The sequence below is a fragment of the Hyperolius riggenbachi genome, chromosome 4 (genome assembly GCF_040937935.1).
Source record: "Hyperolius riggenbachi isolate aHypRig1 chromosome 4, aHypRig1.pri, whole genome shotgun sequence".
Classification (NCBI taxonomy): domain Eukaryota; kingdom Metazoa; phylum Chordata; class Amphibia; order Anura; family Hyperoliidae; genus Hyperolius; species Hyperolius riggenbachi.
In genome coordinates, this window is record NC_090649.1 from 7095639 (window position 1) to 7108316 (window position 12678).

At 48.6% G+C, this 12678-nt stretch overlaps 1 protein-coding gene across 2 annotated transcripts in view; it reads right to left on the reverse strand.

Annotated features, from left to right (window-relative positions):
* LOC137571118 (uncharacterized) overlaps positions 1-12678 on the reverse strand; it is a 209164-nt gene that overhangs the window by 142210 nt on the left and 54276 nt on the right. The gene's annotated exons all lie outside the window — the stretch shown is intronic.

Consider the following 12678-nt stretch of genomic DNA (forward strand, 5'->3'; position numbering starts at 1 on the left):
TATTCAGCAGTGATGCACTGGGAGACATCTTGAGCTCACTCCAACCTGAATTATCGCAAATTCTTTCTGTTTTAATAAAGCAAACGTTTGTTTTTCTTAACATCTTAGTAAGGGGGCTTTTAGGACCATTGTAGTCCCTTACACACTCCAATGAGTTCTGGGTCACCATGAGCTTGCTGGTTAGTCTGTATATCTTGGACCAGTCTTCTTGTTCTGTAAATTGCTTATTGAGGACTTGTTCCCATCTATCTTTAAAGAGAAACTTAGATTTTTGTGTGGCTTCTAAAAGTACCTTATAACATTATTGTGGGGTACCTGTTTTTATAGGGGATTCTTTTTAATGGGAACAAGTATTAAAAGGAGAAAAGAGTTAACTTATCTTGAAACTTGGTCAACAGACGAGCCAAGAGGGAGCTATAACCACCTAAAATAGTTATAGAGTAAAGTTCTAATAAGATAAAAGTTATATAGTATATAATATAATGGAGTGTCCAATAGGCTCCCGATGTTTCAGAGAATCACCTAAATAAAAAGGCTTAGTTTAGGCTGGACATATAATATTATTCTGTATGTTATGTGGGGAAAGGAAAACAAAGGGGGGAACATATCAATATATAATCAGCCAACTTCATGATAAGTCTAAATGAAGCATATAGAATGTATATGGCAATATCTGATGGTATAAAACATTCACTTTCAAACCTTTTCGAACAAGAACCATTTCAGAGCAGAAAGTAATAGAGGAAAACATGCCATGCTTAGCTCAAAGCGGAATATAACCCTGCATTTCAACTTTGCTCTAAAACAGTATTTACAGCATATTATAGGCAACCAGCATTTTTTTTTACTAGACCAGCATTGGAAGGGTTACACACACAGCTTTAAAGCTCCATGGAGAGATATGCAGAAGTTCAAATAGATACATTCTATTTAGTTAGATGTATCTATTGAGAAATGTTACACACTCTTTGGCTGTCCTCCAACTCCTTCTCAGTCAGAGAGATGAGTCACATTCAACACTTAGATACATTTATGTAAACAAAATGTATCTATGTCAGCTTCGGATGCGTCTGCAGAAATCTCCAGGAACTTTAAAGCTGGGTGTAACCCTTCCAATGCTGGTCTAGTAAAAAAAAAAAAATGCTGGCTGCATATAATATACTGTAAATAATGTTTTAGAGCAAAGTTGAAATGCAGGGTTATATTCCGCTTTAACAGTGAGAATCATCACGGTCTGTCTGAGCTACGCATATTGTGTCAAAAATATGATCTAGCGGCTCAGATAGTGAGGATAAAAGTAGAGTGATGCAGAATAAATGCAAAAAAAGAAAAAGAGAGGAAAAGAACTTTGTTATTATATTCCAAGTAGATAGTGTTCACTCTCCAGGCGCCTGGGAAGAATCGCTATCATCTTTGTGCATTGATCTGTCTCTAGAAGTGTGAGATCCAGATTGTGATGATGAGTCATGCTCGGTTTCTGCCACGCGGTTTAGGAAGACGTTTCCACTTAGGTTTCTCAATCCCTGCTATGGCGCCGGCAGCAGAGTACATCTGACCTAGGATCGATGGCAGACGGAATTCACTGTATCAATCTGGAAGACCAATTGAAGTAATCTGAAGTATGTCACAGAATTTATCCATGTCATCCGGTATTTTAAGCAAGGCATTGCGTCCATTCTTAGAAGCAAACAGACCGAAAGGAAATCACCATTTGTATGGAATGTCATTGCGCCTAAGTTCTGATAGCAAGGGATGCAATGCGCGCCTACTTCGTAAAATGATTGGTGATAAGTCTTGTAAAATTGTGATTTCTGCATCGTTGAAATAATTCTTATCTTGTTCTCTTGCTTGACGCGTGACGGCCAGGGCCGGCCTTAGGTTTCACTGCGCCCTGAGCGAAACCTGATTTTTGTGACCCCCCCCCCTTCATCCTTTTCCCACGTGCGCGCACACACGCACGCACGCACGTATACACACACAGGCCCATATGCAATTCCCCTTTTCTCCTGAGATATCTCCTAGAACAGGGGTTCCCAACCTTTTTGATGTTATGACACAGCATGTCAAATGCTCAGATTTCTGTGACATGTCACATATGTATAATAGAAAAAATACTATTAATAACCATGAATGGATGGAAAGAGTGCATTATCCTGATTATACCTAAAAATGAAGGCTAGAACCTTTCAGGACTATTCATAAAAACAATCAGTGACAGTTAGCCACCTTCCCCCCATTTAGAATGACAGCACAGCACTGACAATTTGCACCACACGTTATAGCCACAGTGTGCCCCCCCCCCCCTAAAAAACACCCTCAGACTCAGTATATGTAGGTAGCCAGGTATAGGTGCCCCCAGTATAGGATCTCATGTGTAGGTGCCCTCAATATAGGTCGCCAAGCATAGGTGCCCCCAGTATAGGAAGTCAGTTGAAGGTCTCCATCCCCCCATAGGTAGCCAGGCGTAGGTGCCTCCAGTATAGGTAGCCAGGTGTTGGAGCCCTCAGTAAAGCTATAGGTGCCCTCAGTATAGGAAATCAGGTGTAGGTGCCCTCGGTATAGGTAACCAGCTATAGGCGCCCCCTTGAAAGCTGGCGCCCTGAGCGACCGCTCCAGTCGCTCATATCAAAGGCCGGCTATGGTGACGGCCTCTTTTAGGTTAAAGTCTGTTATACAGCATATGATATCTCGTGGGGCCTCTCCATCCCCCGTTCAAGGTTTTAAAGCTCTGTGTGCACGAGCCATATCGACCATGCTCTCCTTCCTTCGGCCTCTCTAGCAAGTTGTTAAAACTAGCCAATAAAGCAAAAACTATATCTTCAGTCGTCACAGATTCGGGGACCCCTTTCACACGGACATTATGGCGTCTACCTCTATTATCGAGGTCCTCCATATGGCGATTCATCTCTATAAATTGCAGGTTGTGTGTGACCGCTGATTGTTGTAGTTTTTCTATGGCTGCGTCTCTGCTATTCCCCGCTTTCTCTACCACTTCAATGCGTTTGACTAGGCTCTGAAGCCCCTCTTTGAGTTCGTAGATCGCGCCCATCATGCTACTTTTAATGTCTGCTGCTAACGTGTTGATATCTGCCATAGTTGGTAGCTGGCGCATGTAGTTAAACAAAGAAGCGGTGCTCACCGAGGGGTCTGCCGAGGTAGAAGCGGTGTCTTCAGTATTCTGTATGGCCGAGGGTGTAGTCGCCATGTTGGAGGCCTTGCGGTCTGAGTCTCCGGGCTTCTGCGAGTGGAAGATAGCTGGGATAGTTTTGCTCGTCTGGGTATCTAGGTCGCCCTGGTTCTTTGCTGGAGCTGCGGGGTTGTTATTCTTCCCAGCCATGTCGGTAAACGGTGATATTCAGTGAAACACGGGAAGCCAGTATCGGAGCTTGGTCTCAAGATGCCATCTTGCTTGCCGGCCAGTGGTGCTCAGCAGAGCTCGAATATTCGAGTAGCTCGAATATTCGAGCTCTTTTTCAGCTATTCGAGCTCGGTATTCGAGCTCCGAATAGCTGGAGCTATTCGAATGGGCTATCCGAGTACACTCGAATAGCCCATTCACTATTCGAGCTATTCGAGCAACCCGGCGCTATTCGAGCTCGGTACCGAGCTCGAATAGCGTCATAGCCCAGATTGATGTCCTTAGAGCCAATCAGAGGGCTCCCAGGCCCTCTGACGGCAGCCAATCACAGAGGGGGACCCTGGCCAGCCCCTACCCTATAAATAGCGGCCGCCATGTTCCGTTTCTCCGTGCTTGCCTGAGACTTGTACAGAGAGAGAGTTGCTCCTTTGTGCTTTGGCTTAGCAAGAGCTCTATTGTGGTCATTTACCTAGCGTTTTTGCTCACATACACCTCCTATACACACCTATATTGTTGTTAGTTATTTAGACATTGTATTTTAGTTAGTAGCTTGTGTGTTACATTAGAGACAGGCAGCTGCTGCAAGCTTACAGGTTTAGGCCTCAGGGGGGCCTTGCCTCTGTGGGCAGCTGTCCTCTGTTTATTTCTCTCATCTATACCAGTATTTCTGCTGTCCTTTACTAATAGTATTGTAGTTATACTGTACTAGGAGTAGGACACTCACTGACTGTCACTGTTTATAGGCTACTAGCTAGCTCCTGCGTGTGTGCACTCACTCACTGTCTGTGTGTACACACACTCTATTTCCTTCTGATTACTGATAGATTATTGTTAGTTAGTTGTACTTACTTACTACTTACTCTTACTGTACCCGTAGGGACACTCACTGTCACTGTTCATATAGGCTACTAGCTCCTGCGTGTGCGCACTGCACTCACTGTCTGAGTGTACACACACAACACACACTCTATTTCCTTCTGATCGCTGATTGATTATCGTAATTAGTTAGTTGTACTTACTGTTACTACTTACTCTTACTGTACTAGGAGTCTAGGACACTCAGTCACTGTCCATAGGCTACTAGCTCCTGCGTGCGTGCACTCACTGTCTGAGTGTACACACACCACCCACACTCTATTTCCTTCTGATCGCTGATTGATTATTGTAATTAGTTAGTTCTACTTACTGTTACTACTTACTCTTACTGTACTAGGAGTCTAGGACACTCAGTCACTGTGTTCATAGGCTACTAGCTCCTGCGTGCGTGCACTCACTGTCTGAGTGTACACACACCCACACTCCATTTCCTTCTGATCGCTGATTGATTATTGTAATTAGTTAGTTCTACTTACTGTTACTACTTACTCTTACTGTACTAGGAGTCTAGGACACTCAGTCACTGTGTTCATAGGCTACTAGCTCCTGCGTGCGTGCACTCACTGTCTGAGTGTACACACACCCACACTCCATTTCCTTCTGATCGCTGATTGATTATCGTAATTAGTTAGTTGTACTTACTGTTACTACTTACTCTTACTGTACTAGGAGTCTAGGACACTCAGTCACTGTCCATAGGCTACTAGCTCCTGCGTGCGTGCACTCACTGTCTGAGTGTACACACACCACCCACACTCTATTTCCTTCTGATCGCTGATTGATTATTGTAATTAGTTAGTTCTACTTACTGTTACTACTTACTCTTACTGTACTAGGAGTCTAGGACACTCAGTCACTGTGTTCATAGGCTACTAGCTCCTGCGTGCGTGCACTCACTGTCTGAGTGTACACACACCCACACTCCATTTCCTTCTGATCGCTGATTGATTATTGTAATTAGTTAGTTCTACTTACTGTTACTACTTACTCTTACTGTACTAGGAGTCTAGGACACTCAGTCACTGTCCATAGGCTACTAGCTCCTGCGTGCGGTCACTCACTGTCTGAGTGTACACACACCACCCACACTCCATTTCCTTCTGATCGCTGATTGATTATTGTAATTAGTTAGTTCTACTTACTGTTACTACTTACTCTTACTGTACTAGGAGTCTAGGACACTCAGTCACTGTCCATAGGCTACTAGCTCCTGCGTGCGTGCACTCACTGTCTGAGTGTACACACACCACCCACACTCTATTTCCTTCTGATCGCTGATTGATTATTGTAATTAGTTAGTTCTACTTACTGTTACTACTTACTCTTACTGTACTAGGAGTCTAGGACACTCAGTCACTGTGTTCATAGGCTACTAGCTCCTGCGTGCGTGCACTCACTGTCTGAGTGTACACACACCCACACTCCATTTCCTTCTGATCGCTGATTGATTATTGTAATTAGTTAGTTGTACTTACTGTTACTACTTACTCTTACTGTACTAGGAGTCTAGGACACTCAGTCACTGTGTTCATAGGCTACTAGCTCCTGCGTGCGTGCACTCACTGTCTGAGTGTACACACACCCACACTCCATTTCCTTCTGATCGCTGATTGATTATTGTAATTAGTTAGTTCTACTTACTGTTACTACTTACTCTTACTGTACTAGGAGTCTAGGACACTCAGTCACTGTGTTCATAGGCTACTAGCTCCTGCGTGCGTGCACTCACTGTCTGAGTGTACACACACCCACACTCCATTTCCTTCTGATCGCTGATTGATTATCGTAATTAGTTAGTTGTACTTACTGTTACTACTTACTCTTACTGTACTAGGAGTCTAGGACACTCAGTCACTGTCCATAGGCTACTAGCTCCTGCGTGCGTGCACTCACTGTCTGAGTGTACACACACCACCCACACTCTATTTCCTTCTGATCGCTGATTGATTATTGTAATTAGTTAGTTCTACTTACTGTTACTACTTACTCTTACTGTACTAGGAGTCTAGGACACTCAGTCACTGTGTTCATAGGCTACTAGCTCCTGCGTGCGTGCACTCACTGTCTGAGTGTACACACACCCACACTCCATTTCCTTCTGATCGCTGATTGATTATTGTAATTAGTTAGTTCTACTTACTGTTACTACTTACTCTTGCTGTACTAGGAATCTAGGACACTCAGTCACTGTTCATAGGCTACTAGCTCCTGCGTGCGTGCACTCACTGTCTGAGTGTACACACACCACCCACACTCTATTTCCTTCTGATCGCTGATTGATTATTGTAATTAGTTAGTTCTACTTACTGTTACTACTTACTCTTACTGTACTAGGAGTCTAGGACACTCAGTCACTGTGTTCATAGGCTACTAGCTCCTGCGTGCGTGCACTCACTGTCTGAGTGTACACACACCACCCACACTCTATTTCCTTCTGATCGCTGATTGATTATCGTAATTAGTTAGTTCTACTTACTGTTACTACTTACTCTTACTGTACTAGGAGTCTAGGACACTCAGTCACTGTCCATAGGCTACTAGCTCCTGCGTGCGTGCACTCACTGTCTGAGTGTACACACACCACCCACACTCTATTTCCTTCTGATCGCTGATTGATTATTGTAATTAGTTAGTTCTACTTACTGTTACTACTTACTCTTACTGTACTAGGAGTCTAGGACACTCAGTCACTGTGTTCATAGGCTACTAGCTCCTGCGTGCGTGCACTCACTGTCTGAGTGTACACACACCACCCACACTCTATTTCCTTCTGATCGCTGATTGATTATTGTAATTAGTTAGTTCTACTTACTGTTACTACTTACTCTTACTGTACTAGGAGTCTAGGACACTCAGTCACTGTGTTCATAGGCTACTAGCTCCTGCGTGCGTGCACTCACTGTCTGAGTGTACACACACCACCCACACTCTATTTCCTTCTGATCGCTGATTGATTATTGTAATTAGTTAGTTCTACTTACTGTTACTACTTACTCTTACTGTACTAGGAGTCTAGGACACTCAGTCACTGTGTTCATAGGCTACTAGCTCCTGCGTGCGTGCACTCACTGTCTGAGTGTACACACACTAAATTTACTTGTGATTACTACTGATTATTGTAACTGCTAGTTGTACTTCCTGACTGTTACTACTTACTTACTGTACTAGGGGACACTCACTCAGTCACCTCACCAACCAACCCACTCCATTAAAGTACCCCACTTTTCACCCGCCCTTTTAAAAAACTTTTGTCTATACGCCCAAAACATTGAAGATGTCTGGAAGTGGCAGCCAGCGCGGTTTGGGCAAGGGCAAGGGCAGCAAGGGAATCAGGAGGAGAGGGAGCAGCATTGTGGCAAGCCGCGGCCGCGGGCGCGCCACCATGCACAGTTCCGCAGCAGCAGCAGCAGCGTCAGTGGCTAACATTCCTCCCATAGCCACTGGCCGTGGACGCCTTGGGCGCCGCTCAGCAGGAGCATCTGCAACTCACGCTGCAGAGACACAGCAGCAGCAGCGTGTAGCACCTGCTCCCATTTTCCTCCAGCCGGGTCGGAAACGTCCCATTGAGGAAAAGGATGCAGACACTGTGGTGCAACTCATGACGGAGGATGAGCAGCCTGCCATCAGCTCTGCATCCGAGGCCTCCACCCTCACCACCACCACCACCACCACCACCACCACCACCCCTGTTCGCAGCAGCCGCCCAGCAGGGCCTGGGGAGGAGGCCAGTTCACCATCAGTCGCCGACCTGTCACTCAGCAGTCTTTTTACCCCAGGCACCATCAGGGTATTGTCTGCTGTTGTTGGCGATTTTGAGGAGGAGATGCTGATGGGCACTTTGGGGGAGGAGGGATTGGACAGCAAGACTGTGGCGACAGTCAAGCGTCCCATCCATGCATCAGGAGAGGAGTTTGGGGGGTCATCATCCCAGCAGGACATGTTTCAGGAGGGGCATGATGATGATGACCCGGTGACAGACAGAGACTGGGTGCCACCACCTCCAGGGGATGTCGTCCTCAGCAGCTCTGAGGAGGAGGAGGAGGATGCGCTTGTGGGCCTTGCAAGGAGGCGCATCATTGCAAGCATTGGCAGCGTCCCACAGCCTGCTGGTGTCTCAGGCTCAGCAGCAGCAGCAGCAGCATCAGCCAGTACCACCACCAGCCGCACCCAAGCCCCCCCCCCAACCACCACAGGGAGACAGGCAGCAGCGCTTCCATGCCGTAGGGGGATGTTTCTGTCACCAATCTGGCGGTTTTTCACCATGCCCACTGTGTACAGCAAGTACGCCACTTGCAACCACTGTCAGCGGAAGTTGAGCAGAGGTGCAGACCCCTTAAAGTTCAGCACCAGCTCGCTCATCAACCACCTTGCGGCTAAACATTTCCACCAGCATGAGGAGTTCCAGAGGCTGAAGGCATCTGGTGCTGGCAGTGGCACCACACCCATCACTGCACAGCCTTCAGCAGCAGCAGCAGCAACAGCAGCCACCCGCCCTCCTGCTCCTCCAGCAGCACCAGCAGGAGTGCGGAAACGCACTGCTCCTCCCCCCTCTGCAACTCCTGCCGCCGACACTGAGGCCTGTTCTGGCAGCCAGTCTTTAGTGGCCTCCTCTGCTGTGTCTGCTGATTCCCGTGTCAGCAAAAGGCCACGCCAGAGCCTTTTGAGCGAGTCCTTCCAGGGGGTGGTTAGGGCTCTGCCTCCCAGCAGCCGTCGCGTGCGGCAGCTGAACGGCTTGCTGGCACGGGCCATGTGCTCCCAACTCCTGCCGTACACGCTCGTGCAGGAGGGGAGCGACATCCGTGCGCTGCTTGCTTGCGCAGCCCCAGACTGGCAGCTCCCCAGCAGACACTTCTTTGCCCGCAAGGCCATTCCTACACTGCACCGCTTTGTGATGGCCAATGTGGAGCGAGGGCTGGAGCACGCGGTTGGTGAAAGGGTCCACGTCACCATGGACTCCTGGAGCAGCCGCTTCGGGACAGGCCGCTACCTGTCCTTCACTGTCCACTGGGTCAGCTTGGTGGAAGGGGGTGAGGATGGGAGAGCAGCAGCGGGCACAGCAGCAGCAGCAACACAGTGGGTGGTGCCACCCCGCAGGGTCAGGGGAACTGCAGCAGGTTCCTCCGATCCTCTGCCATCCTCCGGCACACCTGGCCAAACCCCCCGCCTCAGCAGCAGCGTGAAGGCCCGCCACTGCCAAACGCTGCTGCACTTGGTCAGCCTTGGGAAGACCAAGCTGACGGCAACCCATGTGTTGGCCAAACTCCAGGAGCAGGAGAGGATTTGGCTGACCCCCAGAGGCCTCAGAGTTGGAGAGGTGGTGGCCGACAATGGGGCCAATCTGGTTGCCGCAATAGACAGGGGAAACCTGACCCACATCCCCTGTCTTGCCCACGTGCTGAACCTGGTGGTGCAGAAGTTCCTGCGCACCTACCAGGGGATGGGCGAACTGCTGGAAACGGCAAGGAATGTTGTGCGTCACTTCCGGCGCTCGGCTGCAGCCTGTGCGAGCCTGGAAGACGTGCAAAAGGAGCTGGATCTGCCACGCCATCGGCTGATCCTTGACGTTCCGACTCGCTGGAACTCCACCCTGGCGATGTTGGAGCGTCTGGTTGAACAGAGGCACGCTGTCAACCAGTACCTTGCCCTGGCCACTGTTTCCGCAGCTCAGAGAAGGGACAAGACCAGCAACATCCCGTCCATCGTCCCCGATGATGACTGGAGGCACATGCAGCAGGTGTGCTTTGTGCTGGCTCCCTTCCTGCAGGCCACAAACATGGTGAGCAGGGACCATGCTATGGTCTGCGAGTGGGTGCCCCTGGTTTCTCTGCTGAACAGGGCCCTCGATGCTTTGCTGGAACAGGGAGCGGCAGCCTTGGACCAGCAGGAGCGGCAACCAGCTGCGCAGTCCACCTCTGAGGGGGAGGAGGAGGAGGACTTGGTGGAGGTCCCTGACCTGGCTGCTGATGAGGGGGATCAGCACAGCGCAGCTGAGTTGGTGCGGGGGTGGAGAGAGGATGAGGCGGCAGAGGAGGAGGATGAGGACAGCACTGACGTCGATGTACCAGCAGACGTGGCCCGCCTCTTCCCAATGGCAGCGCACATGCTGACGTGCCTGCGCAGGGACCCCAGGGTGATCCAGATGAAGCAGAGGGAGGACATCTGGATCAGCATGATGTTGGACCCACGCCTCAAGGGGAAGTTGAGCCAGTTCCTGCCGCCTGCAGGAGGAGACCCAGCGCAACAAATAAGGAGCTTGCAGCAGGCCCTTGTTGAGCGCTTGGAGGAAGCCTTCCCCCAGCCTTCCACCCCCACTGTCCATCAGCCAGCACAGAGGCAGCAGCAGGTGCCTGCATCCAGCAGCAGCAAGCGCCCCACAGACCTGCTGTCTCTCAGCCACGAGCTCTACAGGACTGTAGAGGCTCCGGCAGCAGTGACTAGAGAGGAGATGCATGCAGCAGCATCCTCCTCCGGTCACAGCCAGCGCCTGACCCGCATGGTGGCTGACTACATGGGGTCGTACAGCGGGCTTGACAGCGATGCCCCTGCTGATCCCATGGAGTATTGGGTCAAGCGCATGGAGATCTGGAGCGAGCTGGCGCAGTACGCCCTGGAAGTGCTGTCCTGCCCCCCTTCCAGCGTGCTGTCCGAGCGCTGCTTCAGTGCAGCTGGTGGCGTGGTCACCGAGAAACGCTCACGTCTGTCTCACAAGTCTGTGGACAGACTGACGTTTCTCAAGATGAACCAGGCGTGGGTGGAAGGCGAGTTCCTGGCCCCTGTTGTCGGCGAGAGGGGGACATGAACTGGCTGCCGGAACCATCGTTAATGTGCCTTACCACCCTTTACCACCTCCTGGCTCCTGCTCACTAAGCCAGCCTGGTTCACTTTGACTATTACGTCGCCTGCAGCCAAACATTTTACACCTACAGTGGGCTGCTGTGTACTGCCCTTCTGCTGTCTGTCTGTGTTTCCCACTGCCAGGGTACACAGAATTACCTTCTTCTGCTGCCACTCTGCCACCAGCTATTACGTCAAACAATAGCTATATTGGTTGTAAAACCAAAAACCAAAAAACCATAAAAAAAAAAAAGGTTTAATTTTTCTGAGGTGCCCGGGTTGAAAACTGTGTTGTCCCAGTTGTGTATTGGACACAATGTGGGCTGCACGACCGCTGTCTGGGACCTCCTGTTGTGTTTATTTACAGCCCTGGTATCACCGCTAGGTACCAGGGCTATTATGTCACGCTGCCTACCTGCTGCCACACTCACACTACTCCTCCATACCTCCTCCTGCTGCTGCTGCTGCTGTCTGTCTGTGTTTCCCACTGCCAGGGTACACAGATGATTTACCTTCTGCTGCCACTCTGCCACCAGCTATTACGTCAAACAATAGCTGCTCACATTACTCCTCCATTCCTCCTGCTGCTGTTGCTGTCTGTCTGTGTTTCCCACTGCCAGGGTACACAGAATTACCTTCTGCTGCCACTCTGCCACCAGCTATTACGTCAAACAATAGCTATATTGGTTGCAAAACCAAAACCAAACAAACCATTAAAAAAAAAAAAAGGTTTAATTTTTCTGAGGTGCCCGGGTTGAAAACTGTGTTGTCCCAGTTGTGTATTGGACACAATGTGGGCTGCACGACCGCTGTCTGGGACCTCCTGTTGTGTTTATTTACAGCCCTGGTATCACCGCTAGGTACCAGGGCTATTATGTCACGGCGAGCTGCCTGCCTCATTGACTGCCTGCTGCCACACACTCATCCTCCTCCTCCTGCTGCTGAATTTACCTCCTGCTGTCTTTGTGTTTCCACTGCCAGGGAGCACATACAATGGCGCTTCCAACATGCGTGCGCCCACCAGCTATTTGTTACGCTCAAAAATAGCTGCATTTCTTTAAACAAAAAATTGAAAAGAGAAATACGTGAAGAAGAAGAAGACGATATTGAAAAAGAAGGAGAAGATGAAAATGAAGAAGATGATGAAGAAGAAGATGAAAAAGAAGAAGAAGATGAAGAAGATGAAGAAGATGAAGAAGAAGAAGATGAAGAAGAAGAAGATGAAGAAGAAGAAGAAGAAGATGAAGAAGATGATGAAGAAGATGAAGAAGATGATGAAGAAGAAGAAGAAGAAGATGAAGAAGAAGAAGAAGAAGATGAAGAAGAAGAAGAAGAAGATGAAGAAGAAGAAGAAGGAGATGAAGAAGAAGAAGATGAAGAAGATGAAGATGAAGAAGAAGATGAAGAAGATGAAGATGAAGAAGAAGATGATGAAGAAGAAGAAGAAGAAGAAGATGAAGATGAAGAAGAAGAAGAAGATGAAGAAGATGAAGATGAAGAAGAAGATGATGAAGAAGAAGAAGAAGAAGATGATGAAGAAGAAGAAGAAGATGATGAAGAAGAAGAAGAAGAAGAAGAAGAAGAAGAAGACAATATAGAAGAAGAAGAAG